The sequence below is a fragment of the Pelodiscus sinensis genome, chromosome 2 (genome assembly GCF_049634645.1).
Source record: "Pelodiscus sinensis isolate JC-2024 chromosome 2, ASM4963464v1, whole genome shotgun sequence".
Taxonomy (NCBI): Eukaryota; Metazoa; Chordata; order Testudines; family Trionychidae; genus Pelodiscus; species Pelodiscus sinensis.
In genome coordinates, this window is record NC_134712.1 from 30,854,664 (window position 1) to 30,872,516 (window position 17,853).

The window sequence follows — 17,853 nt, forward strand, 5'->3', positions numbered from 1 at the left end:
GGTGTTTATATGAAGAGCAGCCTTTTATATGAAGCAAAACTAGAATGTTTATTAGAAGAGAATAGTCGGAGGATGAAATGGTCAAACCAAACCCCTACATAGAATTTCAGCACATTTGTGAACACTTTCCAATTTTCAAGAGCATTAGTAAATACCGAACCAAGTTCATCCTGGGTGCAAGCCCTTTACCATCAATGGAATTACTCTAGTAATTAATTATACCAAAAAAAGACAGGTAAAGGTCACTGAGAGTCATTGCAATGTGATTTCAAGTGGCTGAGATATTATCCTGTCCCCTAAACTGCTGAGGTTTATCTTGGAAGCCATATATTCACAAACTTGTCATCTTACCAAAGCAGCACTGCTTTCTTTTCATCCTGTACTACTGTGCTAAGGTCACCGCTGCAACTCTAAGTCAGGGAGAATCTATCATTTCAATATTGAAAATTGACCATGAGGTGTGTCACTTTCCGGCTCCCCTTTTCTGACATCTTCAGCCAGCTACTCTCCTTTAAGACTCTCTCCTATTTCCCTTATCAGCTTTTGTTTAACTCATATTTCTTTTGGTCTGAGATGCTCTTAACTCTGTCATTACCCACCACGATCCTCCCACAGAATAGCCATTCCTGGGCAGCCTTTCATCTCCCCTGCTCCCTTTAACTCGAGCTGCTGATAATTTATAGATGATAGTTGCTTTCAGCAGAACTGAGCTATTAAGCATAGCACAACATGTGTTGGGGGACATCTACAGGCAGATTTCTGCCACAGAAAAAAGTTAACTAAGATGAATGACTGGGCTAATCAAGGCCATCTCATAGTCATACCTTGAACTATCTTGAAAAACAATGTCATCACTTAAAAATACTATAGACCCTCAACTTTATTCTTCATATGAGATTATCTACATGCAGCTATTTATTTCCTTAAAATTATTTTCTTCTATTTTAATCACAATCACATTTTTCAAAACAAAAATGGGATGTATTTCAGATTGCTTTAGCATAGTGAATGCTTCTGTTTTCTGAGTAGTTCTGGTGATTTGGAGACTGCATGACTGAGTGCAAGAGAGACTCAGACCTCCAAAACCAAAATATTTTTCATAGACAACACATTGGTACATTGTCAACAGTAAAGAAATGAAGTAGGTCTGATAGGGCAGAACAAATGGTTGAAAGGATGATTAGCAGAGCTGGGCACAGAAACTTTGATGAAACTATATTCCAGTGGAATAGGCAGTTCCGTTAATATCAGTATGCTTTCCAAAACTAGGCGGACTCCACCAGAATTTTGTGCAGGAAGGAAACCAGAAGAAAGTTCCAACAATGCCAAAAGGTCCATTTTCACAATTAAACATCTCATTTATCTGTGTTTCAAAATGATTTTCCCTTGCATTATAATATTACAATACAAAAAACTTGAAATCAAAACTAAACATTTTGATAACCCCTCCCCTGCCCACACACACACAATTTTTTAGTTTTTCTTTGTGTGAAAATTTCAAAATGTTGACTTTTCTCCAATTCAGAACAAAGCCACATATTGAAATGCTTCAGAAAACAGAACCTCCTTCTTCCACACATTTCCAATTATTAATTCTTGATGTTTTTAAAAGCTCAAGCAATCTAAGCAAGTAAACATGATATCAAGGCTAGGACACAGGAGACCTGTTCCCAGCTGGGCCACAGATTCTATACCTGACAATGGGCAATTCAGCCTCTCCCCTGACTCAGATCTCCATTTGAAAAATGGAGAGACTACTTCCCAAGATCTCACAGTTGTTGAAAAAGATAAAATCCATTCATGAGTCTGAGACACTCGAGTTCTACAGTGACAAGGGCCATGTGAGTAAATAGACAGAAATGCTATACAAGAAAGATACAGGTTTAACCCTATGGAGTGTATATCACGTTTAAGGCATGTTTTAAATGATTCCATAAGAAAAATATGTATAGACAACTTTTTTATGTCTTCTATCCCAAATAAATGTTTATATCTATTTTTCTTGGCATATGTTTTTCTCCTTTTGATTCTCTCCCTTCACAAGATCACTTCATACACTTAGCATACAGTATTTTTCTTGGAAAGGAATTCTAAGTTAAACAGGACAGTCCAGTCAAGGAATTTTGTTGAGTGAAAATCTGATCAAATACATGGAGTCTTCCTGTAGTTTTCCCTGTGACTCGCTTATCATCTTTATGGCAGTAATTCTCCCATGTCAGAATATAGTCTGTTCCTTTTACATAACATAGACTTTAAGGCCAGAAGGGAGCATTGTGATCAACTTGTCCAGTGCATGCTGTTTGTCAGGGTAAGCAATTAGCAGGCCACGAGACAGGTGTTTTACCTTGTGTCTACAGGTATGGCCACCCACCACTCCCGTTGGCTGCAGTTCACCTTTTACGGTCAGTGGGAGCTGCAGAAGGCAGAGGACTTTATCACTATCATACCCTAAGTGATCAAACTTTTTCACACTCAAAACTTTCTGAGAGAGGTCTCCTTTCAAAATTACAGTAAACAATGGGGCTGTTAAAGCAGCAAAGATCTCAGTCTATAAATGAAGCTACACTTGGCAAAATACTTATTTGGCTGGTAAGCTGAAAAATGCCTGTGTTCTTGAAGAGACGTATGATGAATGTTACAAGAACGTTGCAAAGATGAGAACTAGGAAGCTGTTTCTAAATAGCTGGATTCCCTGGCACAATAGAGACGTTTCAGAGGGGCAGTTCAGAGGCAGGTGGACACTAATTTAAATGGAAAGATCCCATTGATTTTAAACTCTGTAAGATCTTGAAGGCAAACATTTTTCCAGAATCTCTCATATATGAAATAAAACTTGGGAGAGAAACTCTCTTCTATGTATGTGCATATATTTATTTCACTGGGTTAAGGGTATAATACACAACATGGCAGAATTTGCTGTGATCAAGGAGCTCAAAAAAGGGAATTGTATATCAATTTCATTGTCAAAATGATCAACACTTCTTTATTTAACTTATCCTTCTTGTTTTTATAAGAACACTACAGGTTGACATTCCCAGGGAATTGCTCCTAGCTTGGAAGCCACAGCATTGAACTAGATGGGGCCAAGGGTTGTGAAAATGTCCCAGCAGTCTCCTAGACCAGCCCAAATAGGCAGTCATGAGGGGCTGATGGAAGGTAAACCCTGGCAGTCTGAAAACAAAATGACAACAAAAAGATACAGCCTATTGAGTAGGAGCAGGACTGCTTCCAGAGATTCCCCCACATGGCCCTGCAATTTTTCCCCCTTTATAATAGAATCAGACATGACATCAGGCAACATCAACATTGCAATTCTGGCTTAAAGGAGAAAGAAGTCTGATTTTGGCTGTAAATACACTTTTACAGACTGGAGCCTGGTCAGATACAAGCTTCTAGTCTGGGTAATAGAGAGGCTTACTGGCAACTGTGAATCAGAACAGGTTGCCCGGTGTTCCTCTGTGAATATTGCAGTTTATTGTTATCAGATGTTGATGCTAAATATATGGATCAGTGATCTCAAAGTCATGTTCAGATGCCAGGCATTTAAAAGGTTAAATGCAGCAATTGCACGCCTGAGCAGCAGGAGGTGACAGTGCAAACCTTTAGAGACATGTGCAATATTATACAAGTAGTGATGTCCAATGATTCCAGAGGGAGCATTTTCTAAGGGTTCTGTGTAGGTTTACAGGTGGCTGCCATTTGTGTTAATAAGCATTGCACTACATTTCTGGGAAAAGATTCTATTTCCCCTTTGATTGGAACGGAGCAGCAAAGGGAGCTGCTCATCTGTACTGTGCAAAATAAGCCTTCGAACTGCTCGCCACAAATACAGTTGGCAAGCAAGTAAAATAACCATTCAGCTTGTCCCTCAACTCCACAAACTACTTCTCTAGCTCAACTGGCAGAGGACATCACTCATGTTAAATGCCTGCCTTAACATAACATAGCCTTGAGTGAAGAAACCTGGAACCAATGGTGCATTGAGTGTAATATCCTGTCACTGACAGGGTCTGAATATTGGATGCATCAGAGGAAATTTAAAAATAAAACCCTTGATTTGAGATGGGCCCTTGCCAATCTCCTGATCCAAATCCCACCCAACTTTGGCTTCAGATCAGTGAGATGTAGAAACCCACCACTGTGGAAGAGGAAACCCCAAAACAGAAGGGCAGCTGAAGGATTAACCCGGCACATTGTGTTAATTTATACTGCATTCTTTCCATGGAGGTAATTGGGAGTCTCCTGGAGAGACAATTCTGCACCTAAATGAACCCTACAGAGACAGTTTTCACCATTGCCCTGACACCTACTTTGTGGATGTAAAGAGAAGCACTCTTGTCTCGGGGGAATAATTGCTTAATTATCTGGATCCCAGGACCTGAAGAAACCAGAATTAATTGCAATAGGAAGCCATCTTAGAAGCCTGCAAATGGGACTGAAATTAGTAATGTCTACTTATGGCCACACATAGCTCCATACAGTGACAGAAGTGCAGAATTGCAGCTCCCCATGAAACAAAATGGAGAAATTTTGTTTGCAGCTTTCTCCATTTTCTACCACTGAGGGTACATCTAAGCTTCGTTCTATTTTTGAAAGAGGATATGCAAATTCCGTGGGAATTTACATATCTTCTTCCGATCTCACTTTCCGCATAAACCTCATTTTTTAAGGAAGAGTGGGTTTTTTTCGAAAGTGAAATCAGAAGAAGATATGCAAATTTCACAATGGGAGCCACAAGACTCTGTGGATATGGAAACTTTAGGTAGACAAAGTGGCACGGGTCTAATAGCAGTTTTCCCAAATTGGGCCCACGGTACACTTTGAGAAAGAAACACTGTCCTAGAGTATGAGTGCATTTCTGAAGTGGCTTTCATTGCTTAGTTTTTTTTAAGGCACAAGGATGAAAGGTATCTGAAATGTGCAGCAAAATCACAAAAACGTGATGCCTGTCATATCTCAATCCTTAAGTTGTGTTCATGTGATTTCATGTGCACTGAACCAGGTTTGCCTCTCAGGTAAGTGGGTACAGCGCCTCCGTGTATTCTTGGCTAATTCTAAGGGTATGTCTACACTACAAAGTTAATTCAAACTAACGTCCGTTAGTTCGAATTAACTTTGATAGGCGCTACACTAGCGCTCCGCTAGTTTGAACTTAATTCGAACTAGCGGAGCGCTTAGTTCGAACTAGGTAAACCTCATTGTACGAGGACTAAGCCTAGTTCGAACTTCCTAGTTCGAATTAAGGGCTGTGTAGCCCCTTAATTCGAACTAGTGGGAGGCTAGCCCTCCCCAGCTTTCCCTGGTGGCCACTCTGGCCAACACCAGGGAAACTCTATTGCCCCCCTCCCGGCCCCGGACCTCTTAAAAGGGCACGGGCTGGCTACGGTGCCCGTGCCAGGTGCAAGCCTGCCAGCACCCAGCTAGCAGACCCCTGCATCTGGCACAGCTCGAGCCAGCCACCAGATGCCCCCCAGCCCTCCTCCTCTTCCCGGGACCAGGCTGGCAGCTCCCGGGAGCTTGCCCAGGACCACAAGAGGCGGGCAATCGCCTGGTCCAGTGCAGAAATCGTGGACCTTGTCCACTACCTCCGCACTAGGCACAGGAAAGCGGCTGTCTAGGGCAGAATAGCTGCCAGCCTGGCCACCCAGGAGCAGGTTTGCATGAAAATCAAGGTGGTCCAGTGAGACCCCCGACCCTGAGCCCTGAGCTTAGAATGGCCGTCCTGGGTCAGACCAAAGGTCCATCTAGTCCTGTAGCCTGTCTGCTGACAGCTGCCAACCCTAGGGACCCTGGAGGGGATGGACCAAAGACAGTGACCAAGCCATTTGTCTCGTGCCATCCCTCTTCCACAAACTTCGGGCAGGGACACCACTCCTACCCACTGGCTAATAGCACTCCATGGACACAACCTCCATCACTTTATCTCTCTTCTCTTTAAACTCTGTTCTAGATCTAGCCTTCACAGCCTCCTGCAGCAAGGAGTTCCACAGGTTGACTCTTTGCTTTGTGAAGACGACTTTCTGTTATTAGTTTGAAGCCTGCTACCCATTCCTTTCCTTTGGTGTCCTCTAGTCCTTCTATTATGGGAACTAATGAAGAACTTTTCTGTATGCACCCTCTCCACCCAACTCCTGCTTTTAGAGACCTCTATCCTGTCCCCCCTCCATCTCCTCTTTTCTAAGCTGAAAAGTCCCAGTCTCTTTAGCCTCTTTTCATATGGGACCTGTTCCAAACCCCTCATCATTGTAGTTGCCCTCCCCTCTCCCACCCTCTCTCTTCCCCTCTCCCACCTCCTTTTCCCAGTCTCCCCCAGTTTTGTTCAATAAAGAGAGATTCTATTTTTGAACACAATTGTCCTTTATTTTGTACATCAGGAAGGGGGGCTAGGGAGGAGTAAGTGGAAGGAGGTGAGGGAGGAATGGGGTACGAGCCCCCGATGGGGAGGACTGGGCTGGCTCTGTGGGCTTCTGGGGGTGGAACTCTCTTACAGCCCCCCCCAATTGCCCCCTCTCCCCAGATGGCAGCCTGCGGCAAGTGCAGCCGGTCTGATGGCTGAGTGCTGTGATGTGCCCAGTGTGGGTACTCCGGGCAATCCAAGCCAGGACTGCTTTGCAAGCGGGGCACCCCTGAGGACTGTCTGTCCGGGGTGGGGGTCGGGTCCCTTTAAGCACAGCCCTTGGCTAGCCTGAGACAGCATCTCCACGCTCTAAGTCCTCCTCTGATGCCCTGCTGGCACTGCTTCCGGCCATCCTTAACCCCGGTTCAGGGTCCAATCTGCGTGGACATGCTAGTTCGAATTAGCAAAATGCTAATTCGAACTAGTTTTTTAGTCTGGATGTGTTAGTTTGAATTAGCTTAGTTCGAATTAACTAATTCGAACTAAGTTATTTCGAATTAGCGCTGTAGTGTAGACATACCCTAAGCTAGTAAGTGCAGTCAAGCAAAAATTGTTTCACCTTAGTTTCTATACAACTTCTTCCCTACAGTTTAAGAAACCATTTCTTTGCCTCATTCATTGCAAGCTTCAGAAAGCTCTCTCTAAGCTCTGAGAATGCATCAACTTTGGGTCCTATATAATCAACTCCCGTAATTAGATATAAGAAAGAGCAGACTGGAAATTCTAGTTCTGATCTCTTCATCTCAGTGTCAGCATTTAATACCCCAACATCCAAACAACCCCGCCCAGTTGTTCCACTTTCAACCTTCTTATGAATTTCTTCTGTTCTGTTTCTACTCCCACAGCCACAGGCCATCTTCAGGGTCAGCAGGCATAAGAAGCAAGAGGAAGCAATGGCTTCCCTGGGTCTTAGTGCTCAACCGCCCCGCTCTTTCTATCCCAATTCTGATGGTGCCTGAAGACTCCCAGAGCAGCAGGTTGCAGCTTGCAGACTGGTGACTCTTCCCCTGAAGTGGGTCTGTTAACTTAAAAGTGAAAAACTTTCTAGCTTTCCAGGCTTATTCTCTCTCAGACCCCTCGAATTGAGTAAGATTTCCCCTTGGATGCCTATAACTGATGAATGTAAAGAGGAGAAGTTAGGCCAATTCTGGCAAGGCACACTTTGGCAGTGGCTGCACGTGAGGTCTCTATCTCCATCAGCATCAACACCAGCAGCGCCGATGAGGGCCCAGGCACATTCTTTACCTTGGGCTCTCTGATCTTCTTCATGGAGATGACATTTGATCTCAAAGCGTCGAGCACTGTTCTGGATGGTGGTCCTCCAGGTTTCCTGATTGTCCGCCTGCCTCTCCCAGGTGTCAGCGTCAATGTCGCACTTTACCAACGTGTTCATAAGGACCTTTCTGTAGCGCTTCCTCTGCCTGACACAAGACCTTACCCCGGTCCTCAGCTGGGCATAGAAAATCTGTTTAGACAAACATGTCAGGCATACTGACCATGTGACCAGACCATCATAACTGCTTGTGGGCAATTATTGCCTCAATGCTGCAGGAATCAGTCTCTGTGAGTACATTAATGTTGGTCCATCTGTCCTGCCGTGTAATGTCCAATATTCTCCTCTGGTACCTTTGGTGGAATTTCTCCAGATCTTTAATATGATGTCTATAGGGGTCCAGGCTTCATCTCCATATAGCAACATTGGGATGACTATGGCACTGTAGATGTCACTCTTGGTCAATGTCTTGATTTCACAGTTGTTGAAGACTCCCTCTTGCCCACAAGTCACACTGGCACTGGAGATTCTGTGGCAGATTTCATCATCACTGTCATCATTGCTGGACAGATAGCTTCCAAGATAGGAAAAGCTGTTGAAATTCTCCAGCACTTGGTCATTCACCATGATAGTTGGTTTGGATAAGAGTATGATGGGTGTTGGCTGAAAGAGAATCTTGGTCTTTCATATATTGAGTGTCAGTCCCAACCTGTGATAGACTGTGGTGAAAACATCAACAATTGCTTGGAGACCATCTTCCAAGGTCAGTTATTGTGGTCATCTCAGCATCAGTTATTGTGGTCTTGGTATTGGCTCTGAAGCGGCCCAGATTGAAGAGGCTACCATCCATCCTCTTGGTTATTTCAACTCCATCTGGAAGTTTGTCTCCAATAACTTGGAGCATGGCTGCCAGAAAGAAATTAAATAGCATAGCTGCTATCACACAACCTTGTTTGACTCCAGTCTGTACGTCAATTGGTTCAGTTGCATCGCCACTGTTGAGTGTCACAGCCTGCATGTTGTCATGTAAGAGACGTGCACTATTGACAAATTTGGGTGGACAGCCAAAGTGTTGCAGGATCTTCCAGAGGTCCTCATGGTTGATGGTTTGAATACTTTAGTCAAACTGAAGAACACCATATACAGAGGCTGATGTTGCTCCCAACACTTCTTTTATATTAGGCAGGGAGAAAAGATCATATCAGTCATTCCTTACCCTGGTTGGGAGCCACATTGTGACTCCAGAAAGACTTCATCAGACAGTGGAAGAAGGTGGTTCAGAAGAACTCAGGGGAGAATTTTACCTCCCGTTGAAAACAAGGCGATCCCTCGGTAGTTTCCACAGTCTGTCCTGTCACCCTTCTTAAAGATGGTCACTATGATGGCATCTGAGCTCACTGGGTATGGTTTCCTCTCTCCAAATCATCAGAATAAGGGAATATAGGCACAACAACAGGAATGGACCTGCCTATTTGAATATCTCAGCAGGGATTCCATCAGTCCTATGGCCTTGTTGTCTTTCATCTTTTTTGTGGCTGCCTGAATATTGCAGGTGGAGGGTTCATGATCCATATCAATATGGACAGGTCAGCTGCCAATCAGCCTAATTAGATAAAGACAATCAAAAGGTATGACTCCAAATCCGTATCTAATCACCGGTTTACTTTTACCCCTGGTCAGTGGCATGTGAAAATAAAATGTAACACTTTGAATTGATTTCATACACTAGACTATATTATCTCAAACAAGCAAAGGTGTTAATTACCACAAAAAAAGTAATCTACCAGAGTCTACGGCACAGGTGATCTATGTGATGCTGGCGACCTCGATCCGTTGGCTCTTCCAGGCCTCGGGAGAGGAACAGCCAGGAGTCCCTCGCCGGGTGACAATGCCAACGCTGGCAACCTCGATCCTTGGGTCCTTCTGGGCCTTTGGAGAGGAGCAGCCAGGAGTCCCTCAAAGGTCCGGAATCAGGTTCGATGGGTCCGCCTTCTGCTGGATCACCGTCCTTCTTCCTACACTTCGGAGGCAGCTAGAACTGACGATATTCGACCTAGACTCTGACTACCTATCCTATCCTATTCTAAAATAAAACCCTATCTAAGGACGCGACGCACCCACCGAACAAACATGACGACGGCCGATGTGCTGTGACCAACACTGCCTGATGGACAGACACAATGACGTTGACTAAACTATCTACCTATAAACCTATACCTATGTTGTTAAGTGTAAGCCTTCCGCTTAACTTAACCTACTTAATCTACCCTAAGACCCAATCATTCGTCACATAACATAAGCACATTCCTCTCTCACCCTCTCATGCTAGCCTAGCCTAACCCTAAGCTTAGCCTGATGCCCCAATGCAACACTTGAAACAGGCGTTGCACAGGCTTTTATAGGCTATGCAAATGCAAATGCATATGCATGAGGGTTCTGATTTAAAATGGTTGGTTTACAGAGGATGCCACTTTACATTATTTTAAATTGATTGGTTCCTTGACATAATATTTTACTATTTATGAGAGAACGTTCTACCCAATGAATATTCATACAGTTTTAAATTTCAACAGCAAACAATTCTGTTGGTACATAGCAATGCGACTGATATCAAATTAATGATGTAATACACACAAGGCTAATACACACATATAATCTGCTCATTAACACGCCAACAATTATGGTATAGCCCGAGATTACATGAAATTACACAAGCATACATACAATTCTGCTAACATCATGCACCCTAACCCAGACTCCTGTACCCCCGCATCACCAACTCCCTGCCATAAGATTGACAGAAGACAGCCTGAATGCGTGCATGAAGCTGGATTTGGCCAGTTATGATGTAAACATCTAAGAAATGTGTGAAAAGATACAGTAGCACAAGTCCCATTAAATAAAGTCTGTGAGTAAGTTTCATTTATTCTATTATTAATCATTATGTCAACTATTAATAATAATATGTTGCATATTTTAAGTCATGCAAATAGGCATTCTTGTACAGCTCTTTGTTGACCACTTGTTCTGAATGTTGATGTTGTTTGGCTCTTTGGTTTGAAAAAATTTCCAACCCCTGCCTTAAAGGGACCACATTCCTTTTCTTCCAGATCACTGGAAAATTAGTTTCTCTTTTTCTTCTAACTATTTGATGAACTAGATTTAAGAAAGCTCTCCACCAAAATCAGCACCTTACTGAGATATAAAATCCTTTCATATGCTTAAAATCTTTAGAAACATATTTTAGCATAAAACATATCTTGTTATGAAAACCACACAAGTTAGTGTTCCCTTTTCCTAAAAGCAATTAACTTTGTTATGAACATATTAAACAGCTCTGACTGATTAATTTAACATAAAGTGATCTTAAATACGTAGTAATTTTAACCATATGTAGTATGGTTTTTGGGTCTGCACATCCTAAACTCATATTTCCAGTAATCTGAAGAAGTGGGTTGTGCCCACAAAAGCTCATGATACCATCTACATGTTTTGTTAGTCTATAAAGTGCTACCAGACCTTTTTTGTTGTTGTTTAAGTTTATCCTGTACAAACTAACTCGACAACCCCCTGAAGCTTACTTTAAGAAGGTTTAAAAGTATATTTAAAACATTAAAATCGGCTTAGAAATAGTGCTGAAGAAAATGTAAAACAAAGAAGGGCTGCATCATGTACTCATTAATATTTAACATTGTGTTTGGCAGGACAACTGAATTGCCCTTACTATATAGTGTTTGCAAATAAATCTCTGAAAAAATTCAAAGTATATTGAAAAAACCTGTAACTGACATTATTTATTCACAGCTTTGGTGCTTTTAATTACCTTCCACATATTCAGTCTTTACAATCCAGCATGCAGTGGAAAACATAGCTCATTTTCCTTAGAAAGAAATTTTAGAAGCGTGGGGTTTTTTTTTTTCAAATATCATTTGCTACATTTGGCTTCAGGGACTTGGCTGTAATTAGTGAGCAGAGAGAAGAGGGAGACAGCACATAGGAAATGGAGCAATGGGTGGGGCCTGGGCAGAGCAGGGATGGACTATGGGCATGGCAACAGGCTGAGGAGCTTGCCCCCCAAAGAGCAGCTTCACCCACCACCCATGCATCCTTGTCCAGAAGCCTCTTGCCCTGGGAACCTCCTTCAATCCCGAAGACCAGATATCTATTTATTTAAGAGAGACAAGGTGACGGAGGTAATATCTTTTATTGGACCAAATTCTGCTGTGAATGTGACAAGCATTCAAACTACCTAGAGCTCTCCTTCAGGTCAGCATGCTAAACCACCACTGCAAACATCTATTTATCTAGGGATTTATGCACACTCCTCACTGGAGTATCTGAACAGATTATATACAGTACCATTGAGGAAGTCCCAAAGGGAAAACAGGACACTTTGTATTGGTCACACAAAGCCCTTGCCACCCACTGTAGTGCAGGGATTGACTAAGCCCTGCTACTCAAAACTGAGACTGACAGACTAAGTCCCCCCTGCCCTTGCTCGTCCTAACCTTGTCTCCCAAGACTGGGGCCAACAACCCAAGCCTGTCCCCGACCCAGATGGCAAGAGGAAATAGGATGAATACTTGGTTTTGCCCAAAAAAGTGAGGATGCACAGGAGAGGGCTCTAAAAAGGGAGCCATTTTGGCCAACACAAGACATATTGTCACCTATAAAACAGGGTTTATCTAGGCCTCTTACTGAGTTTCTACCATGATTCTTGTCCAGACTATACAGGAGATACATACCAATCAAAAGTTATGCAATCTCTTACACAGAAAATGTGTTCAAATGTAAACCATATTAGATTAATAGCAACACAAAACCATGCAGTAAAATGAATAAACAAGCTGGTAAGAAAAGTTACATTTCAAACAACCAAATATCTACTGTCCAGCATCTTCTGTTGTCACTGAACCATACACAGTAGAACCAAATACCCAAATAGTAGCTCTTTAACTTTGATCCATATCCCTGTAAAGTCTTGGAAGGGAAGGAACATATAGCCTTTTTCTATCATTCTAGACACTCAAAAGATCCTTTTTACAAAGTAAGACTGAACAAGTTTGTGGCTTCTCACCTTTAATCAACAGACTTGCAACTTCTCCTATCAGAAGTCCTAGTTATAACACTTACACGGTGTCCCATTAAAAACAAACACAAGTGTCTCTTTGCCTGACATATTGTGGCTAATCCATGTGAAGGAGTGATCAAAGGGTTAAGCATGCTGAATGGGAAATTATATTCTATGTAAGTGTAGTCCATCCAGTATGGCTGTAAGGAAATCACTTTTCTTCACTCTCATATAAGAAACACCTGCAACTGCAGAATGATTGTATTCAGGCCAAAATAACTACAGCCATTCCTCTTCTGAAATGGGTTAAGATTATCCGAGTAAGATTTCTGTTGAAGTTGATGGGAGTTTTAGTCAAGTGAAAGCCAGAGTTAAGCCAACTAAAAGGCAGAACTATAAATACAGATAGTAAATGTGTTTCACAGATTTCTTTGATATTTAGCCAACAAACCATATTCTTTCATAATAAGAATGATTTTGTGATATACATATTGCCATATCGCCACAGAGATTTCCTTTCTCTCACTTAGGTAAGAATATTCCCTTGAAAGAATTTACTCTTTTGCTCTGTTGGGCAGCCCCAGATCACAGGAGCTTTACACATATGGGTGGTCAAATCCTGATGTCTTACTCACACAAATATATCCAGTGAAGTCATGGCTAAAGCTCACATTTTTAAAAATCACATTAAACTTTTAGGGTTTATTGGAAATAGCTCTGTTTTTTTCCCTACAGTTTATGAAAAAACAATTCACCCACACTACCCTGAAAGCAGTTTTTCTACAGTTGCAGGTGTATCTTACATAAGAGTGGAGAAAAGATTATTTCCATTCAGTAACACTAAATATAGCTCAATTACACAGAATATGCTCTCAAACACATCATGCTTCACCCTCTGATTGCTCCTCCTCCAGGAATACAGAATGTTCAGAAAAGAGGAACTGTTTAGCCATGACTAGATCCAAAAGATAATTTTGCTCAAATTAGCTTACTCCACAATTAGCTCCATTTCTTTCCATGGGACTACTCATGCCATAATGATATTAGTCAATGCAACAGTGGTAGACCATGACTCCTAAATGTGGAAGTTTGCAAATGATGTCAGTAGAAATCCTGAGGGCAGGCTGGAAAGAATCATACCTTACAAGGTCAAGCCAGTGGGAAACTTGTTGACTCTTAGGTCACAGACAAATTCCATTTGTGTGTCTACAAAAAGCATTGCAAGAAATTTCAATGCAAAAAGCTGTACGAATAAAGTGGGCAGGATTTGGTCTATGTAGACACCATTATGTTTCAGTTGGACTCAGACAATATGTGTAATGTTCTTCTAAGCCAATAGGCCTGGGTAGAGTTTGTCACTGTTTCTAGTGCTGAAACATTTCTTTTCACTCTCAGATGAGAAACATCTGCAAATATAGAGAAACTGCTTTGAGGGTAGTGTGGGAAACAAGTATTTGATAATGCTCTTCATACTAGCAAAGTTATACAACAATTCAATGGCAGGAAATTGAAGCTAGAAAAATTCAGATTGGAAATAAGCCATGCTTTTTTAATGGTGAGGGTACTTAACATTGTAACCATTTTCAAATAGTCATGGTGGATTCTCCATCACTGGCAATTTTAAAAATCAAGATTGGATGTTTTCCCAAAAGACCTGTGCTACGAATTATATTGTGGAAAGTCTATGGACTGTGTTGTGTAGAAAATCAGATTAAAAGTTCTCAGTGGTCCCTTTTGGACTTAGAATTTATAAATCTGTGATACTCTATATACAGTAGAACTTCAGAATTATGAACAGCTTGTGAATGGAAGTTGGTGGCACCTCTGAAATGTTCGTAATTGTGAACAAAATGTTATTTTCCTTTTTTTAGTAGTTTACGTCTAATGCAGTACTATACTGTATTTGTGCGATTGTTGGTTGTTTGTTTGTTTTTGTTTTGTTTTGTTCTTGGGTTTTTGTTTTTGGTTTTTTTTGGTCTGTCTCTGCTGCTGCTTGATTGTATATTTCTGGTTCCAAATGAGGTGTGTGGTTGATTGGTTAGTTGTAACTCTGAGGCTCTACTGTAACAAATTTTCAAAATATAATTTGATCCCAGTTACAGAGTTAACTGATCAGTACTATTAGCATTCAGTGACTAGTGGATACTTAGAAAATCATAATGAGCTGGGACATGTGGGATCATACGAAAGAACTTTCTCTGTCCTCTGCTCCAAACCTCTGAAAATGAGAAGTAGTAATATGCCATGTATCCAAAATCCTGTCCATTACATGAAGTGCTCCAAATTTACCTTACTCAGGCTGTGTCTAGACTACACCTCCTGTCGACAGAGAGATGTAGATTAGGCACGTTGAAATTGCTAATGAAGCAGGGATTTAAATATCCCATGCTTCATTAGCATAAACATGGCCATTGCTTTTTCGACACGGAGCTTTTTCGAAAAATGGCAGTCTAGACATGTGTAGGGATAACATATTAATGTATTGAAAATGATTCCTCCAAATGGAAGTGACTCCCCATAATTTGTTCCCCACAACTTAAAGTGTTTAGATTTATTATTAATTCTTATTATTATTTGTTAAGATTGTTAAATGCTTAGATTTATTATTATTATTGCCCCGTTAGAATATAATGTATTAGGTCATGTAACTTAGAACTGTTAAGAATATAATCCTATGTAGCCAGAAACAGCCCCCCCTCTGTGCCCCAGGGCATGCTCAAGCTTGTACAAGGGGGCTGCTTGAAATTGACATTGCAGAGATACATTGTAACAATGCATTGTCAAGCCACTAACTCGGCTATGGGAGCCAAGCCCTGTAATTGACTAAGGGCATTGTTACATAATTGACGCCTGTTCTCTTTAAAACATTGTAACTTTACTTAGCACTCAGAGAATGTTTTAAGCAATACCACCCAGAAACTTTTGTAACTACAACTTTTATTATTATACAAAATACTGTATGAATGTATGAGAGAGTGCTTGGACGATGAATGAATGGTTCTGAGAGATGCCAGCCTGAGAATACAGCAACAAAGGGCTGAAGAAGGCGTCAGGTGCCAGTGCAACCAAAAGGTGTCAAGTGGAGAAAACCAAGTATTGGAGGTCCACCCGATGAGATCACTGACGAGCACCTGGCAGCCACCCTGGAGACATCAGCATGATGCAGCAATTTCCATAGACTGGCATGGGAAGAAATTCCTATAAGAACTGGACAAAAAAACTATGGAATCAGAGTCCAAGGTTCTGCTGCCAGCCTACCAGGAGCTCCAGATGCGCATCTGATCAGGACTTCGCTCCCCACTACCATCACTGTGTACAGAATACCTGGCCAGTATTCTGTCACAAGCAACTTCCAGGCTGGTAACTATAACAAATACACAGAACCTGAATGAATGGATGAATGAACGTTTATATGTATAAGGGTTAAGTAGTTAAACAACGTTGTTTGCTTCTATCTTTTATTTTTTTATTATTATCTTTACAATAAATGTGGCTTTTTGCCTTATCCCCCTCATAAGATCCTGCTTGCTTTTATTGGTACAACACATGGATCTGTCGAAAATAAACCCTTTTTTGACAGATCCTGTAAACCTCATTTTTTGAAGAATACAGGATCTGTCGAAAAAGGGTTTATTTTCAACAGATCCACATCTAGACTGCCTTTTTTCCAAAAAAGCTCCATGTCAAAAAATGCTAATGAAGTGTGGGATATTTAAATCCCTGCTTCATTAGCAATTTCAAAGTGCCTAATCCACATCTCTCTGACAACAGAGAGGTGTAGTCTAGACACAGCCTCAGATTCACTGCTTTCTTCCCTTATCCCTCTAGCTTATTCCACATTCTATCGAATTAGAAAAAAGGAACTAGGTAATATGCTTGCCCACACTCTATTGGTTAATGCCATAACAGCTCAGCTACATATCACAGGTGAGATACTGTCATAGCAAAAGGAGGAAGGGAGATTTGCTGGTAACTGTGCAAAACATGGAAACTTCTCATTTATTTTTAGGAAAGAATACATTGGACTCATCCACCCCAATGCCTTACAACCATATTGTGGTAAAGAGGTTAATTGCTTTCTGATCCAGTGGAAAGAACCAAGAGATAGGATACCTTAAATACATAGAAAACATTGAGGACTATTATACAGAGGTGTACCAAATGCTATGGGCGTGTAGGAAATTAATTGATTTTTGTGTCAATGAGAGTTATATGTATCTTTGTGCTCTTGGGTCACTGGGTGGAATGTTAAATTATTGGGAGTAGTGATGATGATTAATTCAGAGGCCCAATACCAGTTATGCAGACACCTAGCTGTTGATGATTCACTTCTGGGGAAAGGGGATATTGGCTGGTTTTTATCTCTTTCAGAAGGCCTGGGAACAAAGGCCCCAAACTGTATAAAGTGTCAGTCTAAACTGACACAAGGTTCCTCAACTGATTAACAAACCGATGTGAGATTCTAATCAAGAAAGAAAGCAAACCCTCCTGGAAGAGTTTGAAGGACTTTTGAACCAGCTAGGGTTTCCATGTGGAAGATGGGCAACATCTGATAAGTGTGGCATATGAGAAGACTGGTTCTTGTTTTACTACGTTATTTCTGGAATGCTTCCCCCCCCCTCCCCCCCCCCCAAAATAAATGCACTGTGCTTTGTGAAAATTGTTGGTAATTGGTAAGTACTGTCTATAGCCCTTGAGAGATCAAAACTTCAGGCACTTAACTAAAGTCAGACCTGCTTCGGTAAGTACAATGACTTGCAGGGAATTTCAGCCTCGAAACCATCCAGAGGAAGAGAAATGCAAGTTAATGCCCACAAAGAGATGACAGCTGGAGAAATGAGCCCTGACCTTGAGCACATCATGAAGAAACTGAGATGCAGTTAACCCTGGGACAAAAAGGACAGTAATACCGATTTTCCTCAAAGAACACTACATTAGCTGCTACGGTAAAAACAAGAAATTATAAAAAAGAAATGTGGAGATTTATTTTTGCAGCCAGCAATATATAGGCAGTAATAACAGTGTGTGTCCTAATTACTGAAAGATTTATCTCCATCTTTCTGGAGTGGTACTACAGAGGCAGTCTTAACAGACTTGATGGATGGCAATTCC

General features: G+C 41.5%; 1 long non-coding RNA gene across 1 annotated transcript in view; it reads right to left on the reverse strand.

The window, feature by feature from the left end:
• Positions 1-10,960: 10,960 nt before the first annotated feature.
• The window catches only part of LOC142826965 (uncharacterized), a 40,958-nt gene continuing 34,065 nt past the window's right edge, over positions 10,961-17,853 (reverse strand). Inside the window, exon 4 of the long non-coding RNA XR_012901264.1 lies at positions 10,961-14,147. This is a non-coding gene — a long non-coding RNA (uncharacterized LOC142826965). The remainder of the gene's footprint in view (positions 14,148-17,853) is intronic.